The following is a 25,973-nucleotide window of genomic DNA, read 5'->3' on the forward strand; positions in this document are numbered from 1 at the left end:
ATCCTGGAGAGCAACGTAGAGGCTGATGATGGATCTCCCTTATGCCACTTGTCATTGCTAGCAGAGAAACGTGGAGCAAGTTGTGGCTTATTCCTCCTGGCAGCTGTCCCTCTGTCTGCTCACTCATGGAGATAAATGCTGCTGTGGTAGAGCTGCCTCATGGCTATTCCTCCTGGCAGTTGTCCCTCTGTCTGCTCACTCACGGAGATAAATGCTGCTGTGGTAGAGCTGCCTTAAGGCAACTCTTCTGTACAATATGCCATGCTAACATTGCTTCCTTGTACAACGTTGGTTTTAAAAGCTCCTCCCCCTCAGTTGGTACCTCTTTCACTGTAATACTCATTCTCATTTTGCTATGTGCTTTTCCTTCTACCTGTTCTTTCTGTCCTCTCTCCGGTAGCAATTTATGCAGATCCTGCCAGTTCAATCTTCTTTATGCAGATGAACAACGGCACAAGGACAAAGAATTGGATTATGTTGCTTTCTTTTTCTTCTTTAGAAATGAAGCACACATCTCTGAGGCATTGTTCCTGGGTCTGGATATCCTTCTTAGATCAGACCTTAAGATACCGAGTTTGATAAATGGAAGCATTTTGGAAAGTCAGTGTGTTCTCTAGGAGAGGAAATTGGGCAAGACCTCTGGAGGCAATGAGGAAATCAAAAGCCTGTAATTCAACAGCTTACCTGGAGGAAAGGTGACCCCAGCTGCCTTTCCTAACAAGTGTGAGAACTCTGGAGGCAATGAGGAAACCAAAAGCCTGTATTTCAACAGCTTACCTGGAGGAAAGGTGACCCCAGCTGCCTTTCCTAACAAGTGCTGCAGAAAGAAGGTTGGGGGACAAATCCAGATTTCTTAAGACACAAAGCCTCTCCTTTCAGTGGAGTCAGGAAGATGTCTCCAGCCAGTGTACCATCCCAGCACGCAACACAGCTGCAGACCTCTTCTGTTACCTGTACAGCTCACACACATGCATAAGACATAGGAAGTAATTTCACTGAATTTCACTGAATTTTTAGAGTTGGAAGGGACCATAGAGATCATCTAGTCCAACTCCCCTGCTGAAGCAGGATTGCCTAGAGCTAGAGCATGTTACTCAGGAGCATCCAGGCAGGTCTTGAAGATCTCCAGAGAAGGGGACTCCACACCCTCCCTGGGCAGCCTCTTCCAGGGCTCTGTCACCCTCACTGTGAAGAAGTTTTTTCTCATATTTGAGTGGAACCTCTTCTGTTCCAACTTGTGCCCGTTGCCCCTCGTCCTCTCACTGGCAACCACTGAAAAGAGTCTGGCTCCCTCCTCCTTCAACCCTCCCTTGAGATACTTGTAGGCGTTGATAAGGTCTCCCCTCAGCTGTAGTACTGCAGCAACAACGTAGGAAAGGTCAGTGGAAGACCTCATAGGAAGGGAAAGTAACTCCCACTGGCACTCTCATGCCCCATATTCACAAATACTAAGATGTGTGCGTGCAAAGAGTCTGTTCACCCTTCAGGGCTTTTATCCCATGGTCATCATTTTCATGATGGCACGGAGAACAAGGGACACCAGCCATCCACCCCACCTTAACATCTTAGGACAACAACCACATGTTGGTTTTTGACACAGGCTGGCAGTGATCCCATTAATCCATCTCATCTTTCAGTTCATATAAACATTCAAGAAAATTTCCAAAGACAAAATGTTTCTTAAGGAAATAGTTGCCCTCCTATAACCACGTCTCCTAGATGCACATATTTCAGTGAGACTTGAAGACTAAGCAGGTTTCAACATTGCTTTTGGAGCCCCTCAAATCATCTTGATACTCAAGCACTTTCCTGAAGTTCAACAGGAAATAATTCAAAGTTCATAGTTTAGAATTAGCTTGTTAAAACCATTAGTTGCAGTTGTTTTATGCAAATAACTCTTCCTGGCCCACACAGGATTATGTTTTGCACCTTTCCACATTCTCCTATCTTACTTAATGAAGTCATTTCTAACCTGACAATTCATGTATTCATCTCAGCTAAGCATATTTTGCAATGTGTCACTGAAATGGTAATCCATCTCCTCCTTTCCTTATCACTAGGTATGGAACATTTAATAATCGACACTTTATACACTCAGCATTAAATCATTTTGGCAGAACTCTTCATTTATTGGTCTCGAGACAATCCTTTTTTTTTTTCCCCTCCCCGTGCAAAGAGTGGAGGAGTAGGGAGAAAGCAGAAGCCAATCTCTACAGCTGAGAGTAATGGGATTTTCCAGTGAGAGGGTGAAAGAAAGAAGAGAACTTGTTCTGTTCTTGGGTGGACACTCAAAAAACATGTAGCAGCAAAATCCTGGTCCAACCTCAGTAAGTACAAGGCACTATCTGCATCTAGTTCAGTGCCACAACTTACTTCCTCTAGCCAAGGGTCAGCAAATTCAGGGCTGACTCTGACCTTTTCCTTACACGTATCAATGAACTAAGCCTTTGTGCACAGGCAAAGAGACAAAGAGCAGAGCTATGTAGAAAAGAGAGGAAAACAAGAGCTGAAATTAGAGGCTTGGTACAGTTTTCTGAACCCCCTACTCACTGTCCCTAGCATGCCAGGCCAGGGAGCTCCAGCCCATGTTCCTCCACCACTACACGTGCTCTGTTCACTGATGATGTCAAGGTGCCCTTGGTCCTGGGGGCATCACCTCCTCCCTGTGCTGGCAGAAGCACCAGCTCATGTCTCATTAGCTGCACAAGGACAGCTGCTTTCTCTCCAGTTACAGTTGTGCAGGTTGTGTATCTATTTCTATTCCTGTCTCACACCTCTTTGTCCCTCTTTGATCTCTCTGGACCGACAAGTAAATTTCTTTCACCACCCACAAAGTTAGGCCTTCCCCATCCTCCCTTTCTTTCACAAGCCCGTGGTCTCCTTGCACATCTCTCCTTGTGTTCACCCTAAAAGGTAAATGTCTGCTAGGTGTGAGTGACATCACATCCTGCACCCAAGATATCTCCTCTCTCCTGTCTGGGACACAGGCGCCCAAACCATGCAGTTCAAGTGCATCACCACCTTAGAATCATAGAACAGTTAGAGTTGGAAGGGACCTTAAAAATCATCTAGTTTTGACCCTGCTGCCATGGGCAGGGACACCTCCCACTAGATCAGGTTCTCAAACCCACATCCAACCTGGCCTTGAACACCTCCAGGGATGAGGAAGCCACAACTTCTCTGGGCAACCTGTTCCAGTGTCTCACCACCCTCACAGGAAAGGTTTTCTTCCTAAGATCTGATCTAAATCTCCCCTCTTTCAGTTTAAAACCACTAGCCTTCATTCTATTGCTACACTCCCTGATAAAGAGTCCCTCCCCATCTCTCCTGTAGGTACTGCAAAGGTGTTCTAAGGTCTCCCCGGAGCCTTCTCTTCTCCAAGCTGAACACCCCCAACTCTCTCAAGCCTGTCCTCATAGGAAAGAAGCTCCAACCCTCTGATTATCTTTGTGGCCTTCCTCTGGACCTGTTCCAACAGGTCCAAGTCCTTCTTCTGTTGCAGTCCTCAGAAGTGGACGCAGTACTCCAGGTGGGGTCTGACCTGAGTGAAGTAGAGGGGCAGAATCACCTCTCTTGGCCTGCTGGCTACACTTCTCTTGATGCAGCCCAGGATGGGGTTGGCTTTCTGGGCTGTGAGTGCACATTGCTGGCTCATGTTGAGCTTCTCATCCACCAACACCCCCAAGTCTTTCTCCTCAGGACTGCTCTCAATCCATTCTCTGCCCTGCCTGTCTTTGTGCTTGGGGTTGCCCCAACCCACATGCAGGACCTTGGTTGGCACGGGCCCACTTCTCAAGACTGTCCTGGCATCCCTTCCCTCCAGTGGGTCAACACACCACACAGCTTGGTGTCTCTGGCAAACTTGCTGAGGGTGCTCTCAATCCCACTGTCCATGTCTCCAACAAAGATGTTAAACAGCACTGGTCCCAGTACCAATCCAAGGAATGCCACTCATCACTGGTTGCCACTTGGACATCAAGTCATTGACTGCAACTCTTTGAGTGTGGCCATCCAGACAGTTCCTTATGCACTGAGCGGTCCATCGGTCAAATCCATCCCTCCAATTTAGAGACAAGGATGTCGTGCAGGATGGTGTCAAATGCTTTGCACGAGTCCAGGTCGATGACGTCAGTTGCTCTTCCCTTATGCACCAATGCTGTAACCCTGTTGTAGAAGGCCATCCAATTTGTCAGGCATGATTAGCCCTTAGTGAAGCCAAGTTGGCTGGCACCAATCCTCCCCTGATTTTCCAACTTCCCCTCTAAATGGGAAGTTCAGGGGACACCTTTGAAAACATCACTGTGTCTAAAAGCAGAAGGATCTATTTGTTGGGCTTAGTCTGGGCCTGGTCTTAGTACCCGGCTGCCTCTGGGAGTCAGTTGTGGATATTCCCCAGCTGATCATTCCTTTTTAATGTCCTCTGTTTGCTGAAAGGCACTGAAATTATTATTGGAAACTTACCATTTCAGTAATCTCTCTCCCTAATAAAATTGGCTTTATAGTTTTGCAAACAGGAAGATTTATTTTCCCCTCAAGATAAATATTGATAAACCAGCTTCAGTCAATATTTACTATTTGGTTTTGGGAAGAAGAAAAAAGTCTAGCCCAAAGTTTAATAGAATTTGATATCTGTTTTTTATCTACACTACAAACATAATACCATACTGCTGCCTTGGCAAACGAAGGAAAAATGTTTTTTATTCATATCACTGAAACACTACAGGGCACTTTGTAATAGGAGAAGGATGCGAGCCCGGAGCTCGTGCACCAGATATAGCCACATTTTTTTTATGGACAGCAGCTTTATGCTGGGTTTGATTTTTGGGGGGAAATACTGAGGTGTGGGTTAGATGTGACCTGTCACTTCTGTTCTAAAAGGCTGCACCTCTGTAACAGAGGCTCTCCTCTCATTCCTGCAGGCAGAGATGTTCCACAAGCACTCTAAATACAACAGTGCTCTTTTATGGAGCTCTTAACTGTGCTGTGTGAAAACATGTGCATTAATTTGACCTGGTATAAATTTGTAATTCTTGACACCTAGAAAATGAACATATTACCTTATTAAAAGCTGCTCACTCACAAATGTGCAGACCAGCTGTTTCCTCCCTCCATTATCGAACTGTAGCAAGCACTTTCTAGAGGAAAATTAAAAGTAATGATTACAATCAATTAAAAAAAAATTCAATTTAAATTCTTCTGCTACACAGGGAGCTACAGCATATTTTCAAGAATGTTGTGTTCTATTTTTTTTTTTTAAAGTTCCTATGTGTTGTGTTGGATCTCCTATAGATAAAATACCCTCCTTCAAAATGCCCAGGTCTGTTTACTTTGGAGAATGTGCATACACCTAGAGCAGAAAAAGAAAACCTGGCTGCAGAAACATGAGACTTTTCTCATCCTAAACCAACCTGAAATTGTGGTGAAACATAAACACAGGCATTTCCTCGGACAGCTATGTGGTTGATGACTAAACTCTCAGAGATGGCTGAAATTCAGGCATCCCCTAGACCTATATCTTAGGGCTCTGACCAAATTATAAGAGAAGTTGGAAAATTCAAGCCAAAATTCAATTCAGTATCACGCAATTCCACTCTTTCGTCAGCTCTGGTGATTTTTCAGTGTTCAACACGTAATACACTAACTTTCCCTGCCCATAAAATGCCTTTAGATACTGCTGAATTACACCTGAAGAACAATTTCAGTGCGGGCACGGGATGACAATCGCTCCCTTGCAGGGTTATAGATGCAGGCAGGCAGCAGGCTCCACACACCACACCCCCACACTCCTATTTTTTTTATTATTTTCTTTGTAAAAGTATTGCTTTTTAATGGTAACTTCTCCTTTGTATTTTAGCAACTTTGATTGTAGAAAGCAGAAACCTCGTCTTGGTGAGTACGCGTTCCACGAGAGCGCTTCACCTGGCACAACAAACGACCAGCATTGGGGCCAACGTGCCAATTTTGATTTACAGCCACCCCCAACGCTTGCCAGATGACAGCTCTGGGGAAGGCAGCCAGAACAACCTTGGTTTTCCCTTCTGATTTAGACACATCCTTCTCTCCCCTTTGCAAACTCTCCTTTTTTTTCGCATCCACGTCGGTGTCAAAAGGCGTTCGCTGAGATTTGTGCTGCAGGTACTCACTTGGTTCCTGTCTCCCAGTGATTGCTGCCCGGTCCAACAGGCTGACATCTTTTGCTGGGTGCTGTTCTCCCACTCGTTTGATGCTTAGGTGACCTTAGCTTCATTGGTATTCAGTCGGTGTCAGAGACGTGCTCGCTTCAGCTGCTTGGGCCTCGGTGAGCAGGTGGAGAAATGACCGGTTGAAAATGAGTTGTTAAGGCCACTACAGCAAAAAAAGATTGATGCAATTAATTTTTCATTACGTACAGCGCCCGTGGATTGTAATCAGCTCGGATTGTTCTTCCTCTGAGGCACAAATAAAATGCAAATGGTTTTTGAATGAAAGAAAATGTTCTTTTGTGAGGTACCGTGCTATTCAGAGCAGCAAAATGGCTTGAAATAAATGGGGATTACGAGGGATGTTTTATGAATCTACCTAGGAGAACTTAATATAAGTTTCATGCAGGGGAAACCACAGGTGAGTTTCCCATCAGATGAACATATTAATGCTCAAGCAACTGGAAACAAGAAAGAGCCAAAGGCTTTAAGCCTTATTTAATAGTACTAATACCTAGCTCTTCTCATGAGGAGATGTCAATGTGCTTTACTGAGAAGGTACTTATCTCACCGATGTGCTTAAATAAAGTATCTTTTCCAAGCCCCCCTCTCCTCTCTACAGCAACGAGCAGAAGGCACGTCTACTGCGTGCTGCCAAGTGCTTTACCCCTCGGTGACACGTTGGATGACAGCAGCCACCAGAGCAGTTCTGAACAAGCCTCTTCACACTGCAAAGCATTCAGCTGGGCAGAGCCAAGTGCTTTACCCCTTGGTGACACGTTGGATGACAGCAGCCACCAGAGCAGTTCTGAACAAGCCTCTTCACACTGTAAAGCATTCAGCTGGGCAGAAGAGTTGTGCTGTAAAGTTCTCCCAGAAGCTCGGCCACAGAGTCAGCAAACAAATGCTCTCCACACTGGGAACATGGTACCTACAGGTCGTTTTATCGGAGAATCGGAGCTCCTGCCTTACAGAGTAGACACCAGCTTGGGAGTAGGGCAACCATATCAGCTACTACCTGGTCCCACAGCTCAGGATAAATGATATATTTCTCACCTGGACCAGCAGACCCAGGACTCAGCTCACCAACAGCCTTCCTAGTCAAGGAAAGCGGAGTTTAACTTGGTTTGTGGCAGCAGCTCTCGATGCCCGTGTGTCTCCTGGAGTTTGTACGGTGCTAGTCGTCAGATGGGGATTTAGACAACACGGTGGTAGACCTGGAAACGAAACAAAAATTAGAGCAGTTCTGAACAAGCCTCTTCACACTGTAAAGCATTCAGCTGGGCAGAAGAGTTGTGCTGTAAAGTTCTCCCAGAAGCTCGGCCACAGAGTCAGCAAACAAATGCTCTCCACACTGGGAACATGGTACCTACAGGTCGTTTTATCGGAGAATCGGAGCTCCTGCCTTACAGAGTAGACACCAGCTTGGGAGTAGGGCAACCATATCAGCTACTACCTGGTCCCACAGCTCAGGATAAATGATATATTTCTCACCTGGACCAGCAGACCCAGGACTCAGCTCACCAACAGCCTTCCTAGTCAAGGAAAGCGGAGTTTAACTTGGTTTGTGGCAGCAGCTCTCGATGCCCGTGTGTCTCCTGGAGTTTGTACGGTGCTAGTCGGATGGGGATTTAGACAACAGGGTGGTAGACCTGGAAACGAAACAAAAATTAATTCTGTGTTTCCTACAAAACAGAGAGAGAGGGAGATCTGGGTGGGAAGAAATGGATACTTTCCCTGCAGTTAACTGCAAGTGCATGCAAGCTGAAGAGAAAAGAAGTGAGAGGGAACGCAAAGAGGTTTTATTTGCAAATAAATGCACAACAAATGCCACCAAAGGAATTGCCACCAGCACCAAGGAAAGGGTTTTGCTAAACGTGAACTGTATTGCATGCAGTGGGTTCTTCCTTTTGGGTATTGCTGTAATACATGCAGATGTTATGCCTTTTAAGGCAGCGTAAACTACTGTATAAAGGGCCAAAGGGACCATATGCCTACGGCAGTCAGTTGGGAGTGCTGCATCACCAACTCCCTGGGAAGGGAAATCCTAACAAACTCTGCCACCCCCTCTTCAGAAATATGGAGCGACTGGCTCCCCGAAGTCCTACACAAGCACATGTGTGCTTAAAAGCCTTCATCAAATCCTGGTGATACCAATGAGCCATGCAACTTCATTCACGGTTTACGGACTGTTTTCTTCTCTCCCCAGTTCCAGAAGGACAGGGAACTGCTGGAGAGGGGACAGCAGAGGCTACAGAGATGATGAGGGGCCTGGAGCATCTCTCTTACGAGGAGAGGCTGAGGGACTTGGGTCTTTTTAGTCTGGAGAAGAGAGGGCTGAGGGGGGATCTGATCAGTGCTTAGAAATCCTTAAAGGGAGGGTGTCAAGAGGATGGGGCCGGTCTTTTTTCAGTGGTGCCCAGGGACAGGACAAGAGGAAATGGGCACACACTTGAATAGAAGAAGTTCCACCTAAACATGAGGAGGAACTTCCTCACTTTGATGGCGGCAGAGCCCTGGAAGAGGCTGCCCAGAGAGGTGGTGGAGTCTCCTTCTCTGGAGACATTCCAAACCCACCTGGACATGTTCCTGTGCAACCTGTGCAATCACAGAATCATAGAATCATCTAGGCTGGAAGGGACCTTTAAGATCATATAGTCCAACCATCAACCTAACTCTGATAAAAAAAAACAAACGAAAACGATACAAAAAACCCCAAACCCCACATCACTAAACTACGCCTCTAAGTGCTATGTCTATCCGTCTTTTGAACACCTCCAGGGATGGTGCCTCAACCCCTTCCCTGGGCAGCCCATTCCAAGGCTTAATAACCCTTTCCGCGTCACAATTTTTCCTAATCTCCAATCTGAACCTCCCCTGGTGCAACTTGAGGCCATTTCCTCTTGTCCCATCACCTGTGACTTGGGAGAAGAGACCGACCCCCCCTGGCTACACCCTCCTTTCAGGGAGTTGGAGAGAGCCAGAAGGTCTCCCCTCAGCCTCCTCTTCTCCAGGCTGAACATCCCCAGCTCCCTCAGCTGCTCCTCACAAGACTTGTTCTCCAGACCCCTCACCAGCTCCGTTGCCCTTCTCTCCCCGGTGGGAGTTAGGCTGGCCAAAGCCTCAGGATTTTAGTGTTGATGTTGGAAAGATCAGACAACCAGTGCTCTCTATTACTCACCCACAATGTGCTGTCAGTTAAAACCCACTTCTTGACCACATCTACAAAGCCAGCACGGATGCTACTGCTCTGCTGATTTAGGATTTACATTGTGCACCATGAAGACCAAGTTGTTTGAGTTTGGAATCTGTTTTGCCAAAGGTGAATACCTTTTTCCATACTTCAGAGAAAGTCTTACTGTTCCAATCAAAACCACAGCATTATAATAAAAAGTTATATCCTAAATATGCACAGAGGGCCAAGGACCTAATTAAATCTATGAATAGGTTCCAATGCTTTGCTTTCCTTGTTTGCTTTCTCAAGGTCTGACAAAAATCCATGGATATCAGCTGATACGAGTGGGCATGTTTTCATGACAGCTTCATGCCTTTTAACAGAATGATTTGCCTTTGAAAGATCTCACTCAACAGATTAGATTTATCAGGGCTCAGCGTTAGCTGTACACAGCTCTTGCTAAAGTTTAAACATTGTCTAGGAACTGAATTATATCAAGGACATTTTAGCACGATGAAGCCCTCTCCTGGTTTGGAACCTTTGCAAGTTGGCACAACATAACATATAGATCAAAATGTCTTGACCAAAAATGTATACGTCTAAGCACAATATTTTCAAATTGCATTTGGCTTACACAGCACACATTTTCTATCAGACACATTATATTCAACTACTCAAAACTCTTTCATGTCCTGCAAAAAATGTGTATGGCAAAGTCAGTTCACTGCTAAAAATGATCAATCTATTGTGCAAATTAGAAATGGAAAGGAGATGGACAGTCAGAATCTGGATTGCTTTGTGTTTTAAACCAAAACTGCACACAAACTTTTTCATGACGCCCTTACAGGATACATGGCATTTTTCTAAACAAGAAAAAATGAACGCTCAGGAGAGAATAGAGGCAGAATGAACCAAATTACATCCTTAATGGTTGGGAAATGGGAAAGAAAGACTGTCAGTCAGCCTAGGTCAAGTCGGGGCTGTGAAGTGTAACACAGTCCCACCTCTGCCCCACAAAACCATCAGTCTATCAGCAAGGCCACTGGCCTTTTCTTCATGGCATGATTTTTTATGCGTTGGTTCCTTTTTTTTTTTAGCACATCTCTATCCTCATCTGAATGCTTTTCCTTCCCTTCAGTCTCTCTTCTGTCCTGATTTTAATTTATGCTCTCACTTTGCCCTTCAAAACCTCATTTTATTGTGTTTCTGGCTGGAGATACTTAGAATAGTGGGTGGTTGTTTTTTTTTTTCTTGATCTACGTTTTCATAATGGGCTTCTAAAAAATTAAGCTCTTTTGTCACGTTCTCTGTTTGCTTGATATCAACCTAGTGCAAACATGCCAACATACATAAGAGCCCCATATCTGAAGAGGTAGAGTTAAAGGCTAGAAACCTTTGGGACAGGGAGAATATTTTGAGTGGAATTTTTCCGCAGATTGGAAAACTCCTGTGTCACTGCAATATTTGAGTCCATAAAATATCAAGCAAATATCTCATATTTATGTGGTTTTGATTTTAAAGGAAATGGCATGTTATGCTGAAGTAAATAAAGATAATCAGCCTGGGCCTGACTCAGTAGTATTTGCAGTTTATATGAAGATTTCCTGACATCTGAAATGACGCTAAGTGGTATGAGTGTTTGCTTAGTTTTAAGCAAACAAGCAAGTTTTAAGCTTAGTTTTAAGCAAACAAGTTTTAAGCAAAGTTTCTGCTAAATGCAGAATAAGCACCTGTGACATTTCTTGCTCTCTGCAATGCAAAAACCTCTACTTGATTTTGGACTGGTTCAGAGAGTGGCCAACAGCAGATGCCTATGTACAAGGACAAGACCAAAGCGAGACTAAATTGGTATTTCCCTGGTACACTGAAGCTTACAGTAAAGCAAGATGTAAGGCCCTGTGATTGGGATGCAGTGATGGGGATTAGCACTCTCCAGTGATTTTTCGATTTTTTCCTGAATTTATTCAGTCACTTTTTTAACCTTTGTAAGCAGCCACCCCATCCTATGCTGAAAGGTTCCGCAGATTAACCGCACGTTGTATGAGAAAGCCTTTCCTTACGTTTGCTTTGAACCTGCTCATCCATTACATTGCTGCTCTTACAAAACCCATTCCGTACCACTGATCAGGCTGTAGACCTTGTCCTGCATACTAGACAAAAAAAAAAAAAACCCACCCTGGCTTCTACACAATACTAAACTACTGCTACATACCTGGACTCTCGCTGTGAGCACGTATTAGTGGCATTTCTGATGGGGGTTGGCCAATTTGTTCTCAGATGATGATAAGACAACAGATGTTCCTGAAACACGTGGAGTACGTTTAAGTGCCTTGCCCCGATCTGAGAGTGTCTGCAGCATAAAGCACAAAGAGAAATGATGCTGTATGTTTGACAGCCAATTGCTGGCACACTTAAAAGAGAATGTCTACATTCATATTTCTGCTTTATTGCTTTGCATGTATTTGTGGCCCTCCAAAGCAATAAAAGGAAAATTAAGCCCTCAGTGTCACAACCCATAAACTAATTTTCCTAACAAAGAAAAGAAAAGGAGGGGTTCAATAGGAGCAGAATTTCTCTTCCCATTTCTAGGAAAAGGCCAAGTGGTATTGCCCTGACCTTTCTTCAGCCATTTGTTCCTCTCTGTTTCTCCCTCGGATGTGTTTCTGTGTCACTTAGCAGTCGCATAAATAATGTCAAGAGGCTTCAAGTCATGGAAAGCTGCAGCGAGCCGTGAGCCATTCCAGCTTTAATTAGGTACACAAACTAAACCCAGCAGTAGTATGTCTGGGGTACCATGAATGTCACAATCACAAGTCCCTTCTTGGTAAGGGCAAAACGTTGTTAGAAGGCATAAGGAAAGCTACTATTTATTATAGAAGCAGGTTTTGCTTTCACTGGTTCTGTTTCATCTGGCCAAAGAGCCTGGAAGATGATCTATCAGAATGCAACTTAAGTAATCAAAAGGCAATGATGCAAGTGAGGACAATTCAAGTGCTTTCATGAAACACCCAGTTCTTGAAAGTCTGCTTGCAGCAAAACAGCTTCACAAGTGTGGTTAATGCCAACACAAAACTAACGCTCCCCAGTAGAAGCAGCTGAAAAACAATTTCCCCAACATTCCTATAAGCGCTTTCATAATTATTATTTCATAGCAAATTCATAAGCTGCAATGTTTTAGAGCTGGTCAAAGACACAGGGTTTGTAGCTTCTGTGAAAGTTGTAGGCCCTTTTTTTTTTTAACTTGAAAACCACTACAGTTATTTTAGTGTTCGTTACATCTCTTTGAACATCCTGACAAGCTCAAGTGAAATGAATTGAAAGCCCTTGACTCACCATAGATTACAGAATCACAGAACCTTAATGGTTGGAAAGGACCTCTGAGATCACAGAGTCCAACCACACACACACAAACCACCCCCACAATCTTGGGCACTAGAGCATGCCCTGAAGTGCCACCTCTACACGTTTCTCCAGGTATGGTGACTCCACCACCTCCCTGGGCAGGACCTTCCAGGGCCTGACCACCCTCTCAGCAAAGTCCTTCTTCCTCACATCTCATCTAAACCTCCCCTGCCCCAACTTCCGACCATTCCCTCTGCTCCTGGCATTGTTCCCTTGGGAGAAGAGGCCAACCCCCACCTCTCTCCAACCAACCTCCTTTCAGGGAGCTGTAGAGGGCAATGAGGTCTCCCCTCAGCCTCCTCTTCTCCAAACTCAACATGCCCAGTTCCCTCAGCCTCTCCTCGTAGGACTTGTTCTCTAGATGAACTAACATTTCTTAACAGTCACATTTATCTCGTGCAGTTTGACCGCTCATTCATTCCTACGGTTGAGAAAGACAGGTGAAGTTAAACTATTTTCCCCTCATTTTCCTGGTCAGTGTCTTTCAGTTGCCTGTAAGGGATTTGTTTGTGTACTACCTGAGTTTCTCTACAAGCTTTCTCTACACACTACTTCTCTCTCTTCTGCTCCTCTGGCACTTGTAATGAGTATTTAGTGATGCAGGAGGGCTTGGTGCATGAGGGAGGGAGGGAGACTCTACAACGTTCACCATGGTGTGAGCCAGCCCACAGGAGGGCAGGTTATAAAATATATTTTTCAAAGGGGAAATTGAATCCCCTTATTACCATGGGACACAGCACATGTTTAGCAATACGCCAAACAGCAGAGCTGCACAAATCAGTATGTTTCAGTGAAAAAAGTTTCACATGGGGAAAAAAAATACTTCTGTTGAAACTGTTTGGAGGACAGAAGGCAAAGCTGGTTTTGACCAGTAACAAAAGCACTACATGAATTGATGATGCAGTATTCAGAAACACCAAAAATGTCTATGCTTAGAACCATCTCTTTAATATATCAGCACTTAAGCACTGATTGTTTTCTTCCTTCACGGAAAGTTCCAAGCTAATTTTGAAATTTTCTCTCAGCTCACTGAACAGATACAAAACATACTAACCCAGCTGCGCCGTCTGTACGAAAGGATCAACATAATTCACTGTTCAGTGGGTTCTTGAAAGTCTGCTTGCAGCAAAACAGCTTCACAAGTGTGGTTAATGCCAACACAAAACTAACGCTCCCCAGTAGAAGCAGCTGAAAAACAATTTCCCCAACATTCCTATAAGCGCTTTCATAATTATTATTTCATAGCAAATTCATAAGCTGCAATGTTTTAGAGCTGGTCAAAGACACAGGGTTTGTAGCTTCTGTGAAAGTTGTAGGCCCTTTTTTTTTTTAACTTGAAAACCACTACAGTTATTTTAGTGTTCGTTACATCTCTTTGAACATCCTGACAAGCTCAAGTGAAATGAATTGAAAGCCCTTGACTCACCATAGATTACAGAATCACAGAACCTTAATGGTTGGAAAGGACCTCTGAGATCACAGAGTCCAACCACACACACACAAACCACCCCCACAATCTTGGGCACTAGAGCATGCCCTGAAGTGCCACCTCTACACGTTTCTCCAGGTATGGTGACTCCACCACCTCCCTGGGCAGGACCTTCCAGGGCCTGACCACCCTCTCAGCAAAGTCATTCTTCCTCACATCTCATCTAAACCTCCCCTGCCCCAACTTCCGACCATTCCCTCTGCTCCTGGCATTGTTCCCTTGGGAGAAGAGGCCAACCCCCACCTCTCTCCAACCAACCTCCTTTCAGGGAGCTGTAGAGGGCAATGAGGTCTCCCCTCAGCCTCCTCTTCTCCAAACTCAACATGCCCAGTTCCCTCAGCCTCTCCTCGTAGGACTTGTTCTCTAGATGAACTAACATTTCTTAACAGTCACATTTATCTCGTGCAGTTTGACCGCTCATTCATTCCTACGGTTGAGAAAGACAGGTGAAGTTAAACTATTTTCCCCTCATTTTCCTGGTCAGTGTCTTTCAGTCGCCTGTAAGGGATTTGTTTGTGTACTACCTGAGTTTCTCTACAAGCTTTCTCTACACACTACTTCTCTCTCTTCTGCTCCTCTGGCACTTGTAATGAGTATTTAGTGATGCAGGAGGGCTTGGTGCATGAGGGAGGGAGGGAGACTCTACAACGTTCACCATGGTGTGAGCCAGCCCACAGGAGGGCAGGTTATAAAATATATTTTTCAAAGGGGAAATTGAATCCCCTTATTACCATGGGACACAGCACATGTTTAGCAATACGCCAAACAGCAGAGCTGCACAAATCAGTATGTTTCAGTGAAAAAAGTTTCACATGGGGAAAAAAAATACTTCTGTTGAAACTGTTTGGAGGACAGAAGGCAAAGCTGGTTTTGACCAGTAACAAAAGCACTACATGAATTGATGATGCAGTATTCAGAAACACCAAAAATGTCTATGCTTAGAACCATCTCTTTAATATATCAGCACTTAAGCACTGATTGTTTTCTTCCTTCACGGAAAGTTCCAAGCTAATTTTGAAATTTTCTCTCAGCTCACTGAACAGATACAAAACATACTAACCCAGCTGCGCCGTCTGTACGAAAGGATCAACATAATTCACTGTTCAGTGCAATCTCAAAGGCTGACCACATCTTACCCAATTCTGGCAAATTTCCTGCAACTTGCCTATTTTGTATTAAAACAGATTCTGCTTCAGCAAGGTAATTCAAACATATACAACCGAGCATATGCCAAACATTAAGCATTTACCTAATTCCAATACTTTGAATCTAACTAAAATACCTGGTCTTTAACGGGACTTTTTAGTCTTTACTATTAGTTCATCTCAAGACCATCTCAAAACCAAGCTTCCATCCTAAACTCAGCGAGACAACACTGTGTGGGATAAAGCACACGCTGAGAGAATTTGCAGGTTTTAGCTGCTTTTCTGGCTTTGGCTGTGGTCCAAACAGCAGAGCTGCACAAATCAGTTGAAACTGTTTGGAGGACGGAAGGCAAAGCTGGTTTTGACCAGTAACAAAAGCACTACATGAATTGACGATGCAGTATTTGGAAACACCAAAAATGTCTATGCTTAGAACCAACCATTTATAAAGTATCAGCACTTAAGCACCGATTGTTTTCTTCCTTCATGGAAAGTTCCAAGCTAATTTTGAAATTTTCTCTGAGCTCACTCACTGAACAGATACAAAACATACTAACCCAGCTGCGCTGTCTGTATGAAAGGATCAACATAATTCACTGTTCAGTGCAATCTCAAAGGCTGACCATATCTTACCCAATTCTGGCAAATTTCCTGCAACTTGCCTATTTTGTATTAAAGCAGATTCTGCTTCAGCAAGGTAATTCAAACATATACAACCGAGCATATGCCAAACATTGAGCATGTACCTAATTCCAATACTTTGAATCTAAATAAAATTCCTGGTCTTTAACGGGACTTTTTAGTCTTTACTATTAGTTCATCTCAAGACCATCTCAAAACCAAGCTTCCATCCTAAACTCAGCGAGACAACACTGTGTGGGATAAAGCACACGCTGAGAGAATTTGCAGGTTTTAGCTGCTTTTCTGGCTTTGGCTGTGGCAAAACTGCACTCTAGTGGAACTGAAGCAGAAAGACATGCTCTTGGGCTGACTTGGTATCTCCTCAGCCCCTTTGCTCTCCGACAGCTCTGCAGAGATGTTTTGGATTCCTGACAGATTTTACAGGCCTGGAGGTCTGCTAGAAAATACTCCGGTGTGCCATCATCCCAAATGCCACTCCTGATGTATGATTAAGAGAGAGTCCTGCACACAGTTTTTACCCTACAGCTACTTGTATCACTGGATTAGAGAGCAAAAGCATTCACAAGCTGTGCTGTGGAGTTCCTGGATCTCCACGGGGTGCCACACCATTAAATCACCAGAACATCTGGGGTTGTCAAGTATGTGGACATGTTATTTTAGTGACCACTAGTATCTTATAATTTAAAATGTTCACAGATTTTACGCGCCTTAATAGGACCTGAGTTCTTTATACCATCTGTCCCAAGAGCATCTGATCTTTGAGCTGGTTAAATCAACACTGATGCACAAAAGTCTAGTAGTAGAGCCAACTATTGCCAGGAACTGAGTAAAAGTGAGGCTAAGATGAGTCCCTGTTATCTGAACATCACAAAATGTGCTTTGGATAATGTCTAAATCTCACCTGACAGGAAAACAGACTAGAACTAAAAGGCTTTTGGTTGCTACCTAAAGCCACCAGCCACCAGCAGGAATCCATTCACGTCAAGTTAACTTCACTTGTGTGAACTGTATGTTCTGAACCAAAGCCAAAGGTGAACTGAAAGCCTTAGAGGACCAATGTAATCACACAAGTAACACGGGATCTAGTGCAGAGTTATTAAAAAACAAAGTGGGGAGCAAATTTGGGGGCTGAATGTTACTTACATTAAGGTGTATTTTGCTGTGCAGGTACAGATACTGCTTTGAGTTCTGTTGCCATCTTCTGTTGCAGAGGTCAGTATGGCCATGCTGTCACCAAGGAGGTCTGGACTCCAGATTCCTGTCCCACAGAGTGTCTCTCAATAGGTGAGGACACCAAAGAAGCTTCTGTCCTCAGCTTAAGGAGAAGCTTGTCCTGACAGATTTTACAGGCCTGGAGGTCACCTAGAAAAATACTCCAGTGTGCCATCATCCCAAATGCCACTCCTGATGTATGATTAAGAGAGAGTCCTGCACACAGTTTTTACCCTACAGCTACTTGTATCACTGGATTAGAGAGCAAAAGCATTCACAAGCTGTGCTGTGGAGTTCCTGGATCTCCACGGGGTGCCACACCATTAAATCACCAGAACATCTGGGGTTGTCAAGTATGTGGACATGTTATTTTAGTGACCACTAGTATCTTATAATTTAAAATGTTCACAGATTTTACGCGCCTTAATAGGACCTGAGTTCTTTATACCATCTGTCCCAAGAGCATCTGATCTTTGAGCTGGTTAAATCAACACTGATGCACAAAAGTCTAGTAGTAGAGCCAACTATTGCCAGGAACTGAGTAAAAGTGAGGCTAAGATGAGTCCCTGTTATCTGAACATCACAAAATGTGCTTTGGATAATGTCTAAATCTCACCTGACAGGAAAACAGACTAGAACTAAAAGGCTTTTGGTTGCTACCTAAAGCCACCAGCCACCAGCAGGAATCCATTCACGTCAAGTTAACTTCACTTGTGTGAACTGTATGTTCTGAACCAAAGCCAAAGGTGAACTGAAAACCTTAGAGGACCAATGTAATCACACAAATAACACGGGATCTAGTGCAGAGTTATTAAAAAAACAAAGCGGGGAGCAAATTTGGGGGCTGAATGTTACTTACATTAAGATGTATTTTGCTGTGCAGGTACAGCTACTGCTTTAAGTTCTGTTGCCCATCTTCTGTTGCAGAGGTCAGTATGGCCATGCTGTCACCAAGGAGGTCTGGACTCCACATTGCTGTCCTGCAGAGTGTTTTACAATAGGTGAGGACACCAAAGAAGCTTCTGTCCTCAGCTTAAGGAGAAGCTTGTGAATACTTCTACACAATGGAAATTAACTTTCTTTTCCAAATTAATGTAAAATTTCAGTAGAACTTGGCAAATATTCTTGGCCTGAAAAGTAGAAGTGAAGAAACACTTTTTTTTTTTTTTTGCGTTTTCAAAAATGAAATACTTAAAGACTTTGTGAAGTGACTTTTTGACTACCCATTACCTTGACTTCATTTTTGAAGACTGAGAAAGTAGTCAGGGCAAAATTGGTTAATATATAAAATATATAAACCAGAAATGTATTGCTTTACCACTGTTTCTGTGGAAGTATTCAGTAGAATTTGGCAAATATTCTTGGCCTGAAAAATAGAAACACTATGTTTTTTTCAAAAATGAAATACTTAAAGACTTTGTGAAGTGACTTTTTGACTACCCATTACCTTGACTTCATTTTTGAAGACTGAGAAAGTAGTCAGGGCAAAATTGGTTAATATATAAAATATATAAACCAGAAATTTATTGCTTTACCACTGTTTCTGTGGAAGTATTAATTCCAAAAGTTTGTGGCCAATGCCATGTTTTTGCTGCTTGAAGGCCCACACCTTTTAGATGAAAGGTGCATCAGGCAGGTGATGGTACATCTCAGATACACCCTGGGTGCATGCAGAGCTGCACAAAGCACAAGGGGACTGAGAATTTGGTTTGATGATCCAGGATTCAGACTAGATCACACGCCAATAACAAAGAAACATTCACAGCCTGTGTATCAAGACTACATTTTCTGCTTAACATTTTAACCTGCACACTGAATCGCAGATTTTCTCATAGAGGCAGCACTTCCAGATGCTCGTTTTAAAAATACAAAGATAGTTTAAAAGCTGTTCACAACTGATTTAGGGAAAAAAAACCACACACACAAGGGACTGTATTTCTGTGATAGCTGCACCTTCATCTTGACCGTCAGCAATGAGATTCTGGCACAGGCTTTCTTTGCAAAACATCAAAACACCTCTCTTTACAGGGGAATTGCTAGCTATCTCTTTTTGAAATAGCATCAAGGGAATGTGTTCTTCTAACTTCAATTTCCAGAATGAGAAGCTAAGGTTGAGTTCTTCTGCTTGCACTAAAGAACCAAAGTGACTTAACATCTTCTGTTTCAGAGAAGACTCTCCTTTTGGGCTTAATAGCCCATGGTCTCGATCGTGATCTCTTCTTTTTTAAAAAAAAAAACAAAACAAAATAACCAAACCCCAAAAAACCTGCTAACCCCCCCAACAGATCCCTTTTTCTCCTATTACCATAAAGCTGTAGATCATCAGTCAGGCGCACGAATAAAACATTCTGAAGCAATTTTTCCACGTGCCTTGTCCTGTTTCTGTCCCTGTTCAAGCTGTTGGCTTCAGGCAATAATTTGTTAATGCAGGTGTGTCATGTTTTCTTGTGACTGTACAGGCTGGAAAAGTGACTTGGAATAAAGGAGGAAATTCTAAGGCTGTAACAGAGCTACCTAAAGGTAGGGCTGGGGACTGACAGGGACTATATCTTATAGCCATGACTGTAGAAAAAGATTTTTACCTTTAGAGAAGGGAGAAAACTTATTTCAGCAATTGACAGATAGACAGTAATGTATTCAGGAAAGCCCAATAAATGGGCTAAGGCTGTAGTTTCACATCTGCCTTAATGCTCTTCTTAAGGTTAGGAGGTGAGGCAGAGCAAGGACTGGATCTGGCACTGTGACAGCAGCACCCCACTCAAATTAATTTGTCTTAATGAAGTCATATCATCACAGTCCAAGGTATAAAGATGTCCACTTTTCCTGAGTTTTCTGGAAGGCTGAAACCTTAAGAAGGGTTTAGAGACTACAGATGGATCTCCAGACGCTGAGGCTCTTCTAAATCATAGGTCCCTATTGCTCATTTGCTCCAAAATAAGGGATCAGCACACTTTGAATAAGGCCATAAAATTCTACTTTAATCTTTTGGTAGGGAGCTTTGAAGGGGAGACATTTGCCTTTTGCAGGAAGGAAAAGTGTTGAAATAAAAAGGAGGAGAAATAGAGGGAGAACATCAAAGTCATTCACATTTAAATAAAGCCTATTTTGCAGATGCTAGGGTTAAGGTGCACAACAATCAATACAGCTGACATGTCTTCCTCTAATTGTCATTCTTGTTGTTCTTTTATATCAAGCCCACATGCTATGAGAAGTGGTGAAGAGACAATTTCATATCTACTAATTATTATCATGATGTTATTAATTTAGACTAAGGATAATAATAAGATAGGGCATGTGTAGAAAGAATTCATTATGAAATTAATTGCTCTGATTAGGGTCAACACACAAGATAAGGTTTATAAAGCATTTCAGAAACAATTAGTTTTGATGGCTATTTGGCATCCTAAGACATGTAAATCTAGAGCGTGTATTTTACATTTTTCTCCCCTCCCCATTCATATGCTAAGTCCTCTGATAAACGGTGCTTGTTCAAAAGAAAATTGAAATCAGTGGATTGAAGCAAAGCTGGATAATGAGGTATTATTGATATATTCTGTAAACGCTTCAATTATTCCTGCCTTCAGTTTTGAAATTATTTCAGAGAAACAAAAAATAAATAAAAAAATGGCTTTTTACAAAGTCAATTTTAATCTCTCCGTTGCATTTGTGGTTGTTGTCTTTTCCCCTTAATAGTCACGGAAAGGGCTTGATTACAGTTATCTTTCTGAATATACTGTTGCTCTTTGTAATTCCTTTCTCTTGACTCTCAAGGGCTCTCTCACAGAATGGTGCCCCTCAGTTATGTGAAGCACCTGTTCCCAATTCATCTCTGTAAATGAAACTTAACATGGCTTTGTCTCCTTGCATCCTAAATGCACTTCCTCCTTTTCTTTCCTTCTCTCCCCTGAATTCTTAGAGAAAACAACTGACAGAAGGAGCTAGCAGAGACATCCTTAACGGGGAAGAGTGATTGTGCATTCAGGATGCTCTTCACCACAAAGGTCTGAAGAGAGTCTTACATTGACAGAATCACAGAAGTGCTCTTTACCACAAAGAGAGTCTTACATTGACAGAATCACAGAATCTTCCTGGTTGGAAGGGACCTTTGAGATCACCGAGTCCAACCATACAGTCTACATTCCTTCCTAACGCAGGGAGTTTTGGCACTTGATTTCAACAGGGTCTGCAGCAGTCTACATTCCTTCCTAATGCAGGGAGTTTTGGCACTTGATTTCAACAGGATCACAGTCAGTCAATCTTGACAGCTTTCAAAGATCCTATCCTAAATATAGGCTGTTTACAACCAAGAGACAATTTAGCGAAGGTAACTGGTGCTGGCCCAACAGTGGCCTCACCTTTGTCTGCCACAACATACAAGTTCTCAGAGGATCATCGATGTAGCTGCCCTGATGATGATGAAATATATCCATTTTGCTTTTGTTCACCTCCATTTCTTGCTGTCCAGTCACCCAAACTAACAATGGAAGCAATCAGCTCCTCTGTGCAACAAAAGGGAAGTCCTCAGGAATTATTTTAAAAGAAGCAGCTATCATTACCTTTATCTTTGCAGATGGGGAAACTGAGGCCCTGATGCGTGTAACTGACATACCCAGAAGACTGAAGCACAGATACAAACTGGTTTTCCAGAGCTCTGGCACAGAAAGAACGAAGCCCAGCTGGGACACAGCCTGGTTTTCCAGAGCTCTGGCACAGAAAGAAGATTAGGGAGCTGTGGGTGCATCAGCACAGCAGATCCAGCTTCCTGGGTTCAAGTCCCTGAGAAAGATGGGAGGGTGCAATTAGGAAGGGAACCGGAGCTTCCTGAAGTCAGTGGAAGTCTTTCCAATTATTTCAACAAGTATCTGGCACAAGCCCCCGATGAATCCTCTGGGGCTGCCCGTCGCACGCTCTGCGTGCCTCATTAACATCAAAATTCATCTTGAACGCTTAATTCCTCAACTGGCAGGTTTGTGGGCACCTGTTCTTATCTTTCCATTGCAAGCAGCAGCTAACAAAGACAGGCTGGAGAAAAGTGATGAAGAGAAGGGTGTAAACGGGGAGAGATCAGCCATAGCAAGTCAAAAGAGGAAGCAGCTTACAGAAATAGCAGGACCTCTTCTTCCCTTTCGCCTGTCCCCCAGGAGCTTGGCAGAAAATGGCAGTTAGTAGAGCAAACACCATTTATCAGCTTATTTTCTTTTTGCAAAGATGAGTGGTTTGATACCGTGATCGATCGCTGCTCCTGGCGGGTGTCGATACCTGGATCAAGATGCAGCAAATCCCAGGAGGAGAGCCAAAAAAGGCGACGAGCGACTACGAGCTGGAAGCTCACCAAGCCCATGAGCTCGTGCAAGTCGACATCAGCAGAGCAGAAGCTTAGAAGCTGCCTCATTTCAGCCTCTGAGACACCACCGCTGGGTATACAGCTCCAGCAGAAAGGTCTACAAAAAAAGAGGCACTTTCTCTAGAGGAGAAAATAGCACTGATGGGAATTTTGGAGAGTTGAGGTGACGCGGTACGCTACACCAGGTGATGTGCCACTCAAACAACGCCCTGTATCAGTGTTGTTTCATAAGTCTAGTATAATAGCCAGAAAATAATAAAAAAAAAACCCCACAGATTACACAGCAGCAGGCAGCCCCGCCGCTCGATACCAAGTAATAAAAATCAATTGAATGATCAATAGGCTTTTCTGTTCGCTAGGGCTTTGAAGATTCTGCTGTCATGCTCTCTGCTATAATTAGCACTTGATGAACTTAAAATGTTTAATGACTGTGAAATTGCATTCCTATAGAGACAAGCGCACATCTGGAATAACAGCATGCAATTCAGGGGTCTTATGGAGTCCCACGCCATTAAGCATAGGACTTCAAATAGAGTTTTCAGCGTGAAAATGGAGCAGGCTCTTTGACGTGCTAACATCAGCTCTGGTCCACTTGCTCCTCAAATCACTGGCGCAGCAGACAAACTTCAAAGAGCTCAAGATACGCTTTAAAGCGACTACAGGGTTTGCTTGTTTAGGAATGAATGTACTCTCCTGGCAGCAGAGGAAGAGGACCAGACCACCCTTAACCTCAATTTCTCCTTCATAGTCAGCACGAAGGCAGAATGGGGTGTATCACTCTATGTACCCATATATATACACCAATATTTATATATAGGGAGAGAGATGAACTCATTAACCAATGAACCCATTCCAGCTTCAGTATAAAACAAGCTGCTTTGCGATATAAAATAGGAAAACAGAATCTTTTCTGGGGATAAAAATGAGGACATGCATTGCAAACAGGATTGACTCCAACTGGCAGTTTTACAAGGCTGAGAACGCAATAGACCTATACAGGAAAATAAACATTTTCTTCTCCAGAATCAGTATTTTTCACCAGAAGTATTCCTGCCTTGCACGCTAAATGAAAGCGGCGCTCTTGCCTGAGATGGGGGAACACACCTGAAAAGGAAAGCTGCACTGGCAAAGAGAAGACAAAGGCCGAGGAGAAGCTGATGTTTTCCTTCCCAAGCTCAGCAGAAACGTGGCCATGAGCTCAGTTTAGAATTTCATAGAGCCACCATAACCTGGAGTAATGTTTCTAGCTGTGCTATTCACTACCTACCTGGCAACTAAAACTCCAAAGAGAAGACCCATTGTATCATGGAATTGTCAGAGTTGGAAGGGACCTCTAGAGATCATCCAGTCCAACTCCCCTGGTAAAGCAGCATTGCCCAGAGCACATCACTCAGGACAGCATCAGACAGCTATCTCCAAAGATCATACACACAAGATAGATCAGGTGGTGTCATCAACTTTGCTTCAAGGGGTAGGGCCAATAGAGTATGAAGGTGACTTTCAGAAGATATTCACCATAAGAAGCTCAGAGTGACTACCCACAACATGGGAGCACCATAAACCAGTACCCTGCCTCTCCAGTATCATGCTGGGCAGACACTAAAAGAAGCTGAGGCAGAGTCTTAATCAGAATTATCTCCATTATCTCCTCAACCAGGGAATAAAATTCTCTCCTGTTTCCCTACACCTCCCACCATTAGCCCCAGAGTTCAAGGCCACACAAACATAAGCCTCAATATTTGTAAATATCATGATTACACTCTGACTACATGTGTGTCTGCACAGAAATTCAATAGGGATTGCTGTTTTAAATCTCATGCTTGCTCTCTTCAATTTTTAAAATACTGCTATGGAAGGCTCTTCTTGCATTTATTGTGAAGAAAGAAAAGCAAAACCATTAGTACTCATCATGCAGACAAGGTTAATGCACAGTAAGATAGGAGGGCTGGATATGAATCTATAGAGCTTGATCTCGGAATTCAAGCTGAATTGCTTAAAGGTTTGGCTGTGTTAACACTGCTAGAATTAGCCAAGTCACTCCTGCTTCTGATCTGTAAAGTCTGAAAGCTAAAGTCTGTGCCTAACAGTTCTCTGCCACACAGAAATGCAATGAAGAACATACATTGCTGAAACAGAACAGTATCTCATATTTAAAGAAACCGGTAAAAATATGCATGAATATGGATTAAAAAGAACAAAAAAATTTCTTTCATATATCACATGAGAAGCACCAGTATGTATTTTCTGTCTGCTTTTGTAAGATGCACGTAGAACCTTTTAAAGCCAGGGGTTAAACATTCAACCTTTACTTTGAGCTCTCTCACCTCTGAAGTGTTTCCATAGATACTTAATATATGACAGCCTGACCTTTGAAAGGTGCTCTATTGAGTTTTCAAATATTATCTGACGGTAACGCTTTATCCCTAACCTGTTCTTGGCTTCTGTTTCCTCTCCGTATAGGAACAGCGACCCTGTAGGGGAAAGGTTTTTGGTTTTTATTTTGAAACTTTAGCAGCACAGCACCGGAGCCAGCCTTTGCTTCACCAATCACACGAGTTCTCACCACAGAACCACAGCAAAACCAGCAGCACTTTGTAAATTCAAGCCCCTACTGCTCTGAAACAACTCCCATCCCCCTTTTTTTCCTCTTTTCCTGGAGTAAGAGTAGGTTTAATTTGATAATATTTGCCACCAGCAAGACAGCCCAAAGATACGGCACAGCTTTGCTTGGCTATTCCTCCACCTGTGACAGGGGTAGCAAAGGCCACACCAAATTCCTACCCCGTCCTAAGATATGTCTCAACACAGGGCCTAGAACAGTAGTTACTGATCTACTGCACCCGGGTTGTTACATTAATCTAAAACGACAAGATTATAGTTTATGTTTCAGGGAAATATCCCAAGCTACCAGAGCTGGAGGAGCTGGGCCATTGACCTCAATGAAGACATGATAATTTACACCAGCCAGAAAAGCACCTTGGTGGAGCTTTGCTGATTTAAACCCATGGAGGATTTCGCCCATTATCCCTGGAAACGTTCCACAAAATACAACGCTCCCTCCAGTCCCTGTTGTCATTGTCTTAAGCAATTACTACACTACATTCTCAAGAAAGGGTATAGCAATATATATTTTAATCTCAAGGTGACTTCCTGCCTGTTTTTCCATAATGAGAGATGACTGCTTTACTTCAATAGCTTTTATTAGTGGTGAAAAAAGAAAAGGCAGTGATCAGATTTTGTAATTGAATAGAGAAGGTAATTTGCACTCCAGTCTTCTTGGAAATGAGGCTTTTTATTAGAAAAAGGAAAAGGTCTGAAAGGTATAACTGTCTTTCATGCATTGTGGTACACAAAAAAAAAAAAAAGGAAGAACCTGTGGGGACTG

General features: G+C 43.3%; 2 long non-coding RNA genes across 2 annotated transcripts in view; both read right to left on the reverse strand.

Annotated features, from left to right (window-relative positions):
- Window positions 1-4,010: 4,010 nt before the first annotated feature.
- On the reverse strand, window positions 4,011-7,361 carry LOC106888701. Its single transcript, XR_001412160.1, has 3 exons — window positions 7,236-7,361; window positions 6,144-6,345; window positions 4,011-5,135 (listed from the first exon to the last, which is right to left on the reverse strand). It is a non-coding gene; the product is annotated as an uncharacterized LOC106888701 (long non-coding RNA).
- Window positions 7,362-7,679: 318 nt separating this feature from the next.
- The window catches only part of LOC106888702, a 35,270-nt gene continuing 16,976 nt past the window's right edge, over window positions 7,680-25,973 (reverse strand). The window contains exons 3-5 of the long non-coding RNA XR_001412161.1: window positions 18,104-18,224; window positions 11,567-11,704; window positions 7,680-7,831 (exon numbers count right to left, since the gene is read on the reverse strand). This is a non-coding gene — a long non-coding RNA (uncharacterized LOC106888702). The remainder of the gene's footprint in view (window positions 7,832-11,566; window positions 11,705-18,103; window positions 18,225-25,973) is intronic.

This window comes from Calidris pugnax, unplaced genomic scaffold (assembly GCF_001431845.1).
Source record: "Calidris pugnax isolate Ruff unplaced genomic scaffold, ASM143184v1 scaffold16, whole genome shotgun sequence".
In the NCBI taxonomy this organism is placed as follows: Eukaryota; Metazoa; Chordata; class Aves; order Charadriiformes; family Scolopacidae; genus Calidris; species Calidris pugnax.